The sequence below is a fragment of the Canis aureus genome, chromosome 8, assembly GCF_053574225.1.
Source record: "Canis aureus isolate CA01 chromosome 8, VMU_Caureus_v.1.0, whole genome shotgun sequence".
NCBI lineage: Eukaryota > Metazoa > Chordata > Mammalia > Carnivora > Canidae > Canis > Canis aureus.
The window spans coordinates 15,696,406-15,712,208 of NC_135618.1; the positions used below are offsets into that span (position 1 = coordinate 15,696,406).

The 15,803-nt window shown below is 39.3% G+C and overlaps 1 long non-coding RNA gene across 1 annotated transcript; it reads right to left on the minus strand.

The window, feature by feature from the left end:
• Positions 1 to 2,834: 2,834 nt before the first annotated feature.
• On the minus strand, positions 2,835 to 7,771 carry LOC144318373 (uncharacterized). Its single transcript, XR_013384248.1, has 2 exons — positions 7,437 to 7,771; positions 2,835 to 3,126 (listed from the first exon to the last, which is right to left on the minus strand). It is a non-coding gene; the product is annotated as an uncharacterized LOC144318373 (long non-coding RNA).
• Positions 7,772 to 15,803: the final 8,032 nt, after the last annotated feature.

Genomic DNA, 15,803 nt, shown 5'->3' on the forward strand with positions numbered 1-15,803 from the left:
TTAGGGCTCTGACAATTTATTTAAAATGTATTTTCTGTTGGGAGGCCTAGATATCTTTTTTTTTTAAAAGATTTTATTTATTTATTCATTCATGAGAGATACAGAGAGAGAGAGAGAGAGAGAGAGAGAGAAAGGCAGAGACACAGGAGAGGGAGAAGCAGGCTCCATGCAAGGAGCCTGATGTGGGACTCGATCCCTGGTCTCCAGGAACATACCCTGGGCTGCAGGCGGCACTAAACCACTGCACCACTGGGGCTGCCCCAAGGCCTAGATATCTTCTCAAATATTAAAAAACATATTCTCTGTGAGCCTAAAGTCTTCCTTAACCGAATCCATGGAAATATAATGATATCCTGGCACAGCATAGTTGCTAAGAAGCCTCTTGAGTCTGAACTCAAGCTTTGGATAAGATATTTCACTTCCTATATGGTAAGTGGGGATAGTAATAATACTTATCACATAAGGTAATCATGAGGATGAAAGTGAATTATACACTTGAAGCATTTAGAAAAGTCCCTGGCGTCCAGAAGGCCATCAGTAAGTATTAGCTATTACCATTATTATTATTAAGGGAAAAGACAACTTCAGAGTGCTCTGTTCTCAGAACCACATTTCCCCTTTCCAGGTTCTTCAAGCTTTTTAATGAGTACGTGAGATCATAAAGTGTATTCACTGTATGTTTACAATAGCAATATAGCCACTTACTCTAGTTTAAAATATTTGATCACAAATCTTGCTATCTCTAATATCAAAAGCAAAGAGACCAAATTGCGTTTTTATGGAGATGATTCATTGGAACTAATGACAAAATTAATAGGGCAGATTTAGGCTAATCCATTCTTTCCAGCAGTCCTTTGTGGAGACTTAAAGTCTTTTCTGAAGTGGGAAGGAGATGAAAGGTCCTTTAAATGAAAAAAAATCCGGCATATCATACGAAGGAATCTTTGTGGTCAAGTTTAAATTTTTATCCTGAGTTGTTTGTTCTGAGTCTGAGGCTGTCCAGAAAGGTAATGGAAAATAAGTTTTCTTTGGGTTCTGTCACAGGGCTGTTTTGCTTGTAGAACGTTGCCTTCTAATAATCTTTGAACTTGAAGCACTGGGCACAGGAGTGATAAACTACAGACACTTACTCGTGACATGAGCACAGGCTCGGTCAGCTCCACCCGCTTTTCCATCTTCTTGACTTTCATTTTGCTGTCACTCAGCATACTATCCCATGCTTTTCTTGCACCTCCTAGCAGTGCAGCAGTCCTAAGAGGCAGATATTCATTAGGTTCCTAGATTTTTTTCCTTAGAGCTTGTAAGCCTGGGCCTCTATTTCCTCTTTTCTAAAATGAGATAATTGACTAATGTACTATTGTGAATATTAAATTTGAGAGCATATGACAAGTGCTTTGTGAACTCCTGATGTATGTGAGGACTCCGCAAACATTAGGGCTTTGTCTTCTACCCCCTTCCATCCACCCCCTACCCAATACCCCCGCTATTTTTTGAACTTTTTTTTTTTTTTGAACTTTGTAATGAGACCTTGTAAAGTAACTTGTCTTTACTTAGTCCTTTAAAAATGGTTTCCTAAGAACCTGGGTCCTTGAAGCTGAACTGTAGGTAGCCCTCACTCAGGGGGAGCAGCCATGTGTGAAAGAATTAAAAGCAGCTGGGCTAGGCACCTTTAAAAAGGTGGTTCAGAGAGTGCTGGGGTGTGCAAGGGGGCCAGAGGAATCACTTAGGCCAGGATGAACTAACTGCTGTTAGGAAGTAATGTAATGGACTGCAGTGGAAGAAGCCTTGTAGTGTTAATGAGGCAATGAACACTAGGCTTAAAAATAGTAGCTAAGTTCAAGTTGAAACAGATGGAGCTGAAAGCCATGAAAATGGCCTGAGGCAGTTATAGGTACAAATCAAGCAAATACACATATATTTTAGGAAATTGAACTGCTAGGTTAGTAAGGGTACTGCAGTAAGAGTTTTGAAAACAAATGCCCTCTAACCATGGTATTGCAAAGGTAAGAGTATGCAACATATAGATAATATTAAAGTTTATTTTGATTAAAAAATCTGAGTAGGTGGAGAGCTTATTCCTACACCTGTAGAGTACTTCTCCACTCTGGAAGTAAGTCAGACCATCTTACCAGTATTTTCCCATTTCCCTATTTCCTGGTGACAGCCTTGGAATTGCTGGTGAAATCTCCACAGGCCTGTCCATCATTGCAATTGATCCAAAGTTGCAGAACAGAGTGGCTGCAGCCACTCTGGAAAACTGTGTGGAGGTTTCTCAAAGAGTTAAAAATAGACCTGCCCTACCACCCAGCAATTGCACTGCTGGAGATTTACCCCAAAGATACAGAATGCAATGAAATGCCGGGACACCTGCACCCCGATGTTTCTAGCAGCAATGTCCACAATAGCCAAACTGTGGAAGGAGCCTCGGTGTCCATCGAAAGATGAATGGATAAAGAAGCTGTGGTCTATGTATACAATGGAATATTCCTCAGCCATTAGAAATGACAAATACCCACCATTTGCTTCAACGTGGATGGAACTGGAGGGTATTATGCTGAGTGAAGTAAGTCAATCGGAGAAGGACAAACATTATATGGTCTCATTCATTTGGGGAATATAAATAATAGTGAAAGGGAATAGAAGGGAAGGGAGAAGAAATGGGTAGGAAATATCAGAAAGGGAGACAGAACATGAAGACTCCTAACTCTGGGAAACGAACTAGGGGTGGTGGAAGGGGAGAAGGGTGGGGGATGGGGGTGAATAGGTGATGGGCACTGAGGGGGGCACTTGACGGGATGAGCACTGGGTGTTATTCTGTATGTTAGCAAACTGAACACCAATAAAAAATAAATTTATTATTTAAAAAAAACAAAGTTGCAGAACAAAATCATGCAACTTTCTCTTGAAGTAAAATGAAACTCTGAATCTTTAACTTTGAAGATAAAGCTGTTCAGTTCAACCTTCATTTCCCTCTCCTTCTCTTCTTTCAACCAGACAAAGCTTTTTTTTCCCCATTCTCCAACTAATGGCCCTTTATTTCATGGTTCCTGGTTACAGAAGTTGGCTTCATCTGTCCATCTCGAAAACATCCAGAGAGCAGCAGGAATCACTTGATATTCAGCATTCCTATTTAGTATGGTAGATGATTGAGAGATGATCTGCAGAAGTCCTTTTTTTAATTAAAGTATAATTGATAAACAATATTCTATTATTTTCAGGTGTACACAATAGTGATTCAATATTTTTATACATTATGAAATGATCCCCATAAGTCCATTTACCATGTCACCACATAGTTATTACAATATTAATAACTTATTATTATGTACTAGATTTGAACTAGTATAGTGTGTAGTTTTGTAAATAATATCTTTGAAAGTTTTCCGTAACATTCAAGGAAACAACCAGGACCTTATAAAGGTGCTATGGAGAACTGAATTAAGTATAAAAGGTTCCAGTATACTTTGTTTGCTATAGAATAAGGTATTTACGCAAATTCATCTGGTGTGGAGTTTAAATTTCCATCCTAATTCTAATTAATGAAGAATTCAAACTTCAGAGGGCAAGGAAAAGTTGACTAGGTTTGTTTGACCACCAAGGTTGATCTGACTAAGACTTTCTAAAATCCAATTATTCCTAATTTATTCCAGACGCTCTCTTCCTAAAAAAGGGCTTATATTCAATTTGCTGTAAACGATAATCAATGAGACTTATTATAAGTAAGTTAGCTGATTAGTTGTTTGATGTCATAGAAACATTTTAGAAACATAAACAATGACAACAAACAGTTTAGAATTTAGCATCCTCAGGAATTGATCTATGATGTCAGGGCACAGCTGTTATGGGCGATGTAACACCACTGGATGAAGGAGGAAGGCACTCAGGAGCTGCTGAACAGTACTGACAGAGAAGTACCCCTTCTTCCAGCACCAGTGCCTGCCTGGCTTAGCCATTAATTTGTAAAACTCATTTAGTCTTTCAAGATTAAATCATGGATGTTTAATTTCTCAAAAAAAAAAAAAAAAAAAACTGGCTCAGTGGTAGAGAAGAATTTATCAAGAAGGTCAGGCAATTACACAATGGTCTTAGGACAATGTGTAAAAAGCATGCTGATGATTACAATGATGTCTTTGTTTTATGTCTGAGCATCTTAATTTTATTTGGCTTTCTTGGTGCCGGCGTTAGAACACACAAACAGCTGTTTTACATCAGTGCTTATTTGGTACATTCCACATAGTCCATCAGTTGTGAAGTGAAATCAATCACTTCCCCAATTTTTCAACAACCACAGGGCCAGATAAGATATGCTTTCTTAAGACAAAATGGTTTTGACTCCGTAGCCTGCAGTATTTTACACTAGCCATATACTTTCTTCCTCTTCCCCACTATTATATTTTTTCCTTTGCCTTTATACCCATGACTAATAATACCCTGTGCCTAATTGCAGGCTGTGTGTTGTCCTCATCTCAACTTTATTAGTTTATCCAAATCCTGTTTCCTTGAGTGACCATCACAGATGGCATCTTTTATAATTAGCCCATTGGTCATCCAGATTTAGTATTGTTTATGGATGGGTGGACAGAATTTGTGTCTGATGGTCCATATCCTCTCTCTTCTCTGCCCTGTAGCCTGGGAACTTCGCTCATCAAAAATTTATGTTTTTCTTATCAAACCAGCTGAAAAACATTTCCTATCATGTATATATGTGAGCAGATATCCGGGGGTAGGGAGTTGACTATCAATCCATGATATCCAATATTCTCATGATGCATTTTATGTCTCATCAACATGCAAAATGCATCAATGTGCAAAATTGTACCTCATAATGCAGAAAGGTAAACCATTGTGAGAAACTCTTACTGGTTTTCTAAAAACAAAAACAAAACAAAACAAAACAAAAAACACAAGAAAACATTGCTGTTAGTATATACCTAATAAATATTTATAAGATACCATTTAAATTACAGTGAGTCAAATTCCCTTTAATTCAAACTAAACTCAAGATAAACTTTTAGGTATTAATTTCCTAATACCAGTTAATATGGCATGGTGTGAATAATTTTATCCTGTAGGAGAAATTAATGGAATTCCATATTAATGTATGATCTATAAACTTGGTAAAGGGAAAAAAATAAAGGTGACACTGACAAAGTCAGTATAAATTAAAGCACAAGGAGAAACAACTGCGATGAAATAATCTTCCAACACTGAAGACATCATATGCAAGCTATATATCAAGTAAACTTAAGGGTGCCTCCTTGTGTCAGACTTGTAAGGTAGAAAATTCTGATATCAGTATGGAGAACTTAGAATGACTAAACTGTGGCTAATGACCCCTGTTTAATAGGAGTATAATATTCTTTAGATTTTGTTAGCAATAGTTGTGGACATGACACCTTTCTTCCATCACTAAGTTACTAGGAAATTGAGATAATTCTAAATAATTCCTCTGTAATAAAATAGTGCATGGTGTTTTCCCAAATCCACAATACCTGAAGATTCACTTTGACTCCGTTTTCCTGAAGTAATGCTAATACAGATCATGGGTAATCTGAGAATCTTCCTCTGAATTAAAAACTCCAGTTCCCACTAATTCTGCTCTGATTTTTGCCCCTAAATGACTTTATGTCTTAATCAAGTTCACTTGAACAGTCTCCATCATGTGCCATACCAGATTTCTTCTCCATCATGTGCCATACCAGATTTCTATCTGGGTTTGTTTTTTTTTTTTAATCTGGGGTATTTTTGCCCCTAAATGACTTTATGTCTTAATCAGATTCACTTGAACAGTCTCCATTGGTGCCATACCAGATTTCTATCTTGATGCCAGTCCTAATCTGTTCATGCTACCTAAAAGAGTTCTATTCCCTTACCTGCATGCCTGTACTTAAATTAAAAGTGTTTATTGTTTTCAGGTGCTCAATCCAAACATGATTTTATTGTTCTTCTTATTGCTAGCATGTACAAAAAAACTAGTGAACTTAGAGTCTGAATTTCAGGCAGCAAGCCAACTCTGAGATACATTTCTGCAATCAAAATTAACTGCAACATCAACTGGAATGAAGAAAAAGCATGGAAGTAAAGGTTAACATATCATAAAAAGAAGAATCTGGGGTTGTCTTTCAAGAATCTTTTTGGACTAATGAATCCAGACCATTGCCTGGTTGCAAAAGCTCTATATCATTAAGGCAAAGGGCACAGTGGCCTTTCCACCCTAGATTTTATTGGCGAATGCCCAGCTCTGATACTATGTATGTAGCGTGTGTGCTAGGCAATTTGAAATAGGCCTTCAAGTCTCTAGTGCTATCAATTATTAGACTTCTTTTTCCTTAACATAAACATCGACTTCTAAAAGCTAATTTTTTCCCCCTGACATTTACTGTCCCACCCCCGGACTATGTCAGATGATTGTACCATCTGTTTGAATAAAAACTCTAATTTGGCCTGGATTTGGATTTTGTTTTTTCCCACTTCAGTCTATCAGATCCTTAACCATTACATCAAACCACAAGAAACCACATATTTCTTCACAGAGTAAATGATCCTCGTCTGGCCCCATTGGCCTACCAGGGCTTCCAGTTTAGGTCTTCTCTCTGAGTCTTGAGTTTCCTGTTGCTGCCTGACAAGCTCTGCAATACCTCAGGCTTCAAGTGCCAAGAAGCCTGCTCCAGACTGAGCGGGCATGCTGATTATCTTCCCAAGTGTTAGATGCCCATGGCTTCCGTCACTGCCTTCTGGACAGAGCTAACAGTGTCAGGGAAATAAAAAAGTTTGGACTAGATAATTTTAAAAATCTCTTTCAGGTCTAAATTCCAGATTTCACATTTATAGATGAGAAAACTGAGGCTTGAAGAAGCTGACTCTTTAAGGAAAAGAGAGCACGTGAAGTTGCCTATTGATAAAGCTGGAGGTAATGTCAGTGATGTGCTGGTTAATGTTTAAAAACCAGATCTAGGGGTGGGGAAGAAAAAAGTCCTAATTCATAGCATTTCTGTAGTGTAATTCTAGTGCTGATTTCTGTGGTATAAATACTCCCATGATAGTTGATTTCAAACTACCAACATGAGTCAACCAGCTGCAAAATTCCTCAAAATGTAATAATCGGCTCTTGGGATCTGGTACCAATCAGCTCCAGCACATCCCCCAAAATGTTCTGATTTAATAGTGATAATGGAAGGAACACTTGGTTGGTTCTATCGCCCTGCATTTCTCTAATCTTGACAGATAAGATCACTTAACTCCAACCTGAGGGCATGGTACCTTTCCAGATTCTGAGGCTAATGCTCTCCCTAGACTAGGGAACATAAAGCCCCTTAAGGCAGTAATTCATTGAGCCCTGACTTTTTCAAGCTCCCTCACACCCTTGTTCCCTCGGTTCTACTGTGAGGATATCCAGCCTCCTCAGTGACTGGCTTGCTGCCAAAGAACCTACTCACCTTAAGACTTGGGTTTCCATAGATGGTAACCAAAATCCACTCCAAGACATGCCCATGAGTTTATTTTACTCTAAAATTTTATCCGGTTGTGTAGGTAGGAACCACACTAAGAGAAGCAGCTACTGTTGAATTGTAGAAAATAGGCATTAGGGCATGTGAGAAATGCTCATAACGAGGAAGCTTCCAGACCTATAGCCACTATAGTAATGTGTTATTTCTAAAGATATTGAGGTCCTTTATCTTCTTTTCACTTCTGACTTATAAAAGACCAAAATTGCATAAAAGCCTATGATGCTGAGGAAAAGACACATCAGAGTCATGTACCTCTCTCTTGAACAAAAGACATTCCACTATGAGGTCATCAAAGATACACTGATTTCAAAATGTAGCCTAGGAAACCCTTCACGAATGGCTATCATTTTGAAACGAGGACTTAAAAAAAAATATGAACTCTGGCATAAAAATGAATGAATAATCATACACAGTATTCACAAATCATAGTTCACTGATCAACTTTTAACAATTCAGGGAAAATCCAAAAACAGAGAAATACATAAGAATGCATCCAACAAACTCTTACACAAACCTTTAAAAATTATAGTTATGAAGACCACGTAGCCACATGAAGAACATTTAAGATTTGTTAGGGTAAAAAGATATAAAACTGTGTGTCATTAACAGTATAACAATGTTTTTATATGTACATAGAAAAAAAAAGCCCTAGGAGATACTCCTGAATTGTTATCTTAGGACGGGCATTACTAGTTTTTCCTGTTTTCTAACTTCCCAAAGTTTCTATAATGTGGTTAATTATTCTTATGCTGAAAGGATATCTAAGCTTAAAAACAAACAATAAAATAATAAATTTAAAAGTAACCCGGATCCCTAACCAGGACCCTGACTACTCTTATGCACACTGAGAAAGCTCTCCCCCTGAATAAGACCCTTGCTGCACATGTGCAAGGCTCAGGGCAGACCTCATCACATCTCTTAGACCAGAAATACCATTTCAAACACCAAAAGACTCGTGGCAGAGGGAGGACACTTGAGGTGAGTTGTTGTCATTCATGCTTTCTTCTTAGCTCCCCAGGGAAAGACCAGGTACCCTTCCTTCTCATGTTGGTGCTGCTAGAGAATGCCTCACTTCAGGTACAATTCACTACTGACTATATCCTCCTTTGTCCCACAGTCTCTGGATCCTTTATTCCATTGCTAACTCGCTTCCTTATGTTTTCAACCTCTTCAAACACTTGGGCCAAGAGAATAACTTGGCTTCCTGGTTTCCCTCAGTTGCATCCCAAACTGCTGATCCTCCCCACTCTGGTAAAAGCTTACCCTTCTTTTTTTTTTTTTTTTTTAAGATTGTATTTATTTATTCATGAGAGACACAGAGAGAGAGAAGCAGAGACACAGGCAGAGGGAGAAGCAGGCTCCACGCAGGGAGCCTGACGGGAGACTTGATCCCAGGTCTCCAGGATCATGCCCTGGGCCGAAGGAGGAGCTAAACAGCTGAGCTACTCCGGCCCCAAAAGCTTACCCTTCTTGAAGCTCATATTATTCCATTTTCCCACCTTCTAGCCTTCGTTGGTAATGCTGTGTACTATCTCCTGGTGACCTCCTGGCTTTTGCTGAAGACTTTGGCATGTGGTTCAACATTTCCCTCTTTACCCCCACCAGCAAGACCCAAGTCTGGATCCATACTGTATCTGCAATCTCTATTCTTGGATCAGGGTGCCTGAAAATTGCTGCAAAGCAAACAACTCTGCAAAACAGAGCTGCTACAAATTTGCCATTTCCCAGTGGTGCTTCCTCAATCCTGTCTCATTCATCTTCACCAAAGATGTAAAGAAAGGTCTTTGGTAAAGTAGCAAGTTGCATGGAGTCCCTGCCACTATCAAGTGTCTCTTAGTTCCAATTCACCCTTCAAATATATATACTCTGTGATGATGGATGGAATCGCTTGAAGTATTTCTCTGTTAAAGTTAGCATGATGTTAAGCTTTCTCAGTAGAGAGCGCTGGAGGGACACCGCGAGAGGAGGGGGCTCTCTTGAGGTTTCTGGCTGCAGTGTGGTAGATGAGCAGCAGCAGCGTGGGTGTGAGGACATCTGGTGGTACTTGGCCCTAGGCACTCACTCAGCAGGCCCTGTCCCTCAGGGACACTGCAGCCCCAGCGCAGCCTGGTGATCCTCTTCCTGCTGCCCTCTCTACAGATATCCTGTGCTCCAGGCCCCCTCTTGGTATTGACTCCCTGATTATTTGCACTAACTCCCTCCTCTGGGGTGGTTCCCATTGTCCTCTCCATGCTGTGCTCCTCCAATGTCACATTCCTGCCTGTCACATTCCTCCCCGGAGGGACACCAGGCCTCCACTGCTACTGCACACCCATGTGCTGGCCACCAGCTGTGGCTCCCCAGCCCTGCCTGTATGCCAGAGGGATCATTCCTGCTTATCCTGTGACTGCAGACCAGCTCTGGCCAGCAAATCAGCAAACTTCTCACCATCTAGTAGGTTCACATACACATTCTCCAATGTTAGAATCTAAGAACCTATCTATCCAGAGAGGATAGAATTAGTCAGTGGGAGATTTGTCTACACTTGCTGCTTCCACTTGACATCTTACCTAGTCTTCATCCTACTGCACTCTGGCTTCCACCCCATTTACTGAAAATATTTGCTCCAAGATTACCAACAATTTTATTGGGCTTTTTTTTGTTGTTGTTAATATTTTTATTTATTAATTTGAGAGAGAGTGTGTCTGTGTGTGCTCACACACAAACTAGGGGGGAGGGGCAGAGGGAAAGGGAGAGAGAAAGAATCTCAAGCAGACTCTACACTGAGCAAGGAGCCTGACCCAGGGTTTGATCCCAGGACCCTGAGATCATGACCTGAGCCAAAACCAAGAGCCAGCTCCTTAACCCACTGAGCCACCAGGCTCCCCCTACAAGCTTATTATTAATGTTAACAGACAGTGTTTTGGACCTCATCTCATTTGACTTATCTACTCCATCTGACATGACTGGTTGCTTTTATTTTGTGACACATTTTCCTGGTTTTCCTTCTACTTCTTTGATAATTTATTTTCAGTCTCCTTCAGTGGCACTTCTCTCTGCCTGTTTCTTCAACTAATGTTTTTCCAGGATTTTGCCCTTGGTCTTCTCCATGTAACATCCTGTGTAACGTCTTCCATTCCCATGGTTTCAACTCTCATTTACATAAGGCAATCTCAGATCTATACACTGAATTCAAACCTCTGTCCTGAGCACTATCTTCCTCTACGCATTGTCACCATGATTCATGGGCAACTCAAACACACTGTGTCCAAACTGAAATGATCTGCTGATCTGAGATCTATTTTTCTCCCCCATTTTCTGCATCAGTGAATAACTCCACCAGTCACTCTGATCAAGGCAGGCACCTGGCAGTTATTCCACATTTGCTTCCCTTTCTCATCTTCAAAACCCATCAGTCACAAAGTCCTATTGATCTCTGTCCTGAATAGCTCTCCATCTTCCAACTTCTTTTCATCAACATGACCCAAACTTTAGCAAGAAAATATATTCTAAATATGTTGGAAGCATAATCAAGGAATAAGTGGATAACATGAGGGGGTGCATTCCAGAGGGTGGTTACAGCTTGTGCAAGAGCATGGAGACATGAAGCAATGTGATCTCATGCTCTTCTTTACTATACCTACCATATGGTAAAGAGCATGTTACTGTGAAGGTATTTTGTACATGTGGTTAATATCTACAATTAATTGACCTTTTTTAAAAGATTTTATTTATTTATTCATGAGAGACACACACAGAGAGAGGTAGAGACACAGGCACAGGGAGAAGCAGGCTCCATACGGGGAGCCTGATGTAGGACTCAATCCTGGGTCTGCAGGATCACACCCTGAGCCGAAACCAGATGCCCAATGGCTGAGCCACCCAGGGATCCCTACAATTAATTGACTTTAACCAAAGGAGATTACCTTTGGTAATATAGGTGGCCTCACCCAATAAGTTGAGGACCTTAAGAGCAACAACTAAGGTGTCCTGGAGAAGAAGAAATTTTGCCTCAAGACTACACATTAACTCCTGCCTGAGTTTCCAACCTGCTGGCCTACCCTACAACTTTCAGACTTGCCAGCCCCAATATGAGCCAATTCCATAAAATATATATATATGCATGTATATCTTTATATATATTTGTATATTATATATATTAGACACATATCTATCTCCTATTGGTTCTTTTTCTCTTATGTTCCTTGACTAATACACCTGCAAAATTCCTTCACTTGGCCTACTTGAATACTTTATGGCCAAGCCCACAGATGGGTCTATCTCAGAGTTCCAGACTCTGCAATTTAAATCTTCCTACATTCAGCTAAATCACAAGATATGAAAACCAAAGATCATGTTTGTCATATTCCATGTATGAAGTCATGTGGCATTTGTGATAAGAACTGTACTTTTTAGCAGTTAGAAATACACTTTGCTGGAATTTTTGGATATGAGAGAAGAGAAAAAAACAAAATATGTCAGGAGAAAACCAGTTTGGTTATCAGTAAATTAACTGGCCTGACAGCTTGAATAAAAATTCATAATAAATTTCTCCTTTGGATAAAAAAAGAAAAAGTTAACTAGTTCAACCCATTAGATGGAAAGGAGTCAAGAACTAAATTCCATTTTTGGCTACTGTCCTAATAACTTTTCTAGGTTTTTCATTTTTTAAACAAAGAGGCTGTGGGAGCAAGGAGGCAGTGAGAAAAATCTTGTTGTTGGCACAGTTCATTTAATTTCTTGTGTGGAGAACCAGTAGACTAAAAAGGTCAGGTTAGTACCTATAGCAGGTAAGAGAAGACATTTGTAGTGTTCAAGTATCTAGTGATTTGAAAGGGACAGTCTTTATTTTCTGTGACAATTGTTTATTATAAAGGTGAACCCTGATCCTCGTGATGGGCTTGTTGGTAGGATTTCTGGTAGCAAGCATGGCACCAAGACAGCCAAACATTTTGGATTTGCTGGGGATCAATACTAGAGGATAAGATGTCTTTAATCTCTGAAGAGGACATTCTTGAATCAAATTTCTCTCCAGAGATGATCTGGATTAGTTCAGTGATCATCAACATTTTTACAAATACATCAAAGTCTCTTTTTATTACAATTCTCCATCCTGAGATGTTACATCATATCTATGCTGAGGGAGCATCCCCAAGCATGTGCTCTTTATTCAAGAAAAAATTTAGCAGAACTAATGATCCCCCCAAAATGATGCTATGACTCATGCTAACCCCACAGTGCCTGCAAAGAGCTCAGAAAATTCATTTCTTTGTTTATTTGTCAAATATTTTAGAGACTTTTTTTTCTCTTCATTTTCAGGATAGAGTTAAGGAAGAGAAGCACAGGAATTGTTTTAAAAGGTTTTATAGTTTTGAGTAGAGACATGTCAGTTTTAAATTTAACAAATGAACTAAAAAAACTTCAAGTTAAGAGTCTAATACTGTATGACTTAGATTTTTTAGTTTCCTAAATGGCTCCTTGCACTTAGGATGTGCATTAAAGTAATTATGGAATGCATTGCCTGAACTGAAGCCCAATTGTCAACTGAACTGCATTGGAAAATCACAAAGTAAGCTCAAGAATACCATAATAATAGTGTAACAATGCAGAACTGAAAATTTGGGGGTGGGATTTAAACACATTAATAACTGTCTCAAAAATCACCATACAAATTCAGGGTTTTTTTGTCTTAAGTTTTCAAGTGAAATTTGATTTGATGTTTTTCTTAAAGATCAAAATTTGCCAAGCAACCAAGTTTGTAGGTCCTCTGCTAGTCTTTATGACAAATTTTAGTGGTATATGATTATGAGAATCAGAATCTACACAAAAACCATGAATTTGTCTGGTTTCTATTGTGGAAAGTTCCATTTCTGAGTCTCATCTTAAACTTACCACCACTATACCACAATTCTAATGTCATAAACATTCTGGAAAGGCACAGGGAACCAGCAAAATAAGGTGTCAAGCACTTTCTTAGTACTCAAACATTTTGTTAAGTTGAAAGAATAAGTAAGAATTAATGAAATTTGGATGGTGGTGGGAATTCTAAAATATTTTTGATAGGGGCACTAGATCATTACCCTAACCTGAAATTCAGTTACCATGCAAGCTATGGTGCTACATGTAAATAATAGGCTTATCTCAAGACTCCATTCATGGGATCTGATCCTACAAAGACATTTGTGGAAAGTAAATAATATGTGAGAGATAAAAAAAAAAAAGAAAGAAACAGACTCAGTTATATTGTAAATACAAAAATATTCTCATTTAATAGAATAACATATGTTAAGTCCTTAAGAATAACATCTTGACATATTGATGATAGCATATTGGCACATGATAGGCACTTGAATGTTTACTAAAAAATATTAAACAAGCACGTGATTGTTTTTATGTAATGGAGAAAACTTTCTTAGATTCTTGCATTATTTAGCAGCTGCTGGTGAATGTAGCACAAAAATTGGTATTTCAATTCAGTTCCAATTGAAGTAGCTGTCCAGTATTGGAGGTCTGGTCATGCATTGGTTTTGTATTAGTTACGCATTAATGGGGGATTGTTTGGCAATAGCATCAACTCTGGACCCTCAATTTATATAGAGTCAGTCTATTCATTGTTGAATTGAAAATGCTACAGATGAATTTGCAACAGAGAGACCCTCCCTCTCTTTTTATGATGGAAATGGGGGAAGTGCCGGGGCAGCATTTGCAACTTAGTAGCAGCTGAAGCCTTGCCAAGAGCCTGTCTCAGGAGTAGCTGCTGCGAGGACTAGTCATCACCCCCATTTGGGAATGGCTGAGAGTCTCTCAGCTTGGCCCACATCCCAGGAGGAGGGAGGATACTGGAAGCTGAAGGAGCGTGATGGGTGAAAATGAGAAAAACTGGCATGTAGCTGTGGAGGTCAGCTCCCGAAAGGCTGGGCTCTTCTCAAATGTCACCAAAGAAGAACCAACCGGAGGCAAGGTCTATAAACAACCACAGATATAATAAGAGGCTACAAAACAAGACTCAGTGAAAAGGTTTAAGGAACTGGGATGATTTATTCTGAAGAAGGGAAGCTGAGAAAGATGTATTGGGGACTACTTACGACTCAGTAGGAAGAAATAATTCTACAGTTGACTGAGTGCTTATGCAACAAGCTAGGCATTTTCACATATTTGGCTACCATTTTAACAGTAACCCTATGAAGAACCATCTTATGGATGAGAAAAAAGACTCAAAAGTTCAGCAACTTATTCACATCACACAGCTAATATGGACAAAGCTGGGATTCTCTTCCAAGTCAGCCTGACTGCCAGTCTTTCCCTACAGGGCAGTGACTGCTCTACAAAATTTCCTACTCACAAATGGATTTGCCTACAAGCCCAGAGAGGAGGCTCCAGCAGGGGAGGAGAGTGTCTGTATAAACATCTCATGCCTCTAGTTGCCTTCTGTCTGCTACTGGCAACACAAATTGCACCTGTCTCCCACACTACCTACCTAACACAGTTGCACACTTATTGCCAGAGTGTAAAAGGACTTGCAATTCAAATCTGAGTGACTCCTAACCATAATGATGGTTTTATACACACACACACACACACACACACACACACACACCCTTCCACACATCTCCCTTAAGCTTTTGGATTGAGGTCATATACTTTAATAAAATAGCCAGTGCTCTCTGGTAAAGAAGCATAGGACTCTGACTCAGCCACCTTACCTAGAGAGTTAGAGAAGAAAATAAGTCACTACAAACCAGAGACACTTCAGGCAGAAACTAATAATAATAATTCAATAACAGTCCCCCTCACCACATCCTGGGGCCATGGATAGAACCATTATAGTATGTTATATCTGACATTCCTAAAACCAGAGAAAGGCAGGGAGGAACTTAAGGTCACCTGGTCCAATTCCTACATCATTCATGAGGAATCTGCCACCAAATAATCTTGGTTTAGACAAAAATAGGATTAGTGTCTATTTCCCAACTACTCCAAGATACTCCCACCAGGCTCCCATACAGTATTACAGTATTCCCAGGTCCCAGAAGATGTCATTTATTTATTCTCATTTATTCCCATTTATTCTAAGCACTTATATAGGTCATTTATTGGATCTTTAGAATAATCCCATGAGTTAGAACATTGATTTTACAGGTGAGAACACTGACCCACAGAGCCATAAGGTAACTCTCTGTGGGTCATGCAGCTGAACGTGCCAGAGTCTGGCCACAGTCTTGATTACTAAACAACATTGCCTCTTAAACAACAAGTGGCCTCTGCTTAACTTTTATTTCATTCTTTGCCACTTCTAGCTCTGCAAATTAAGCGCTG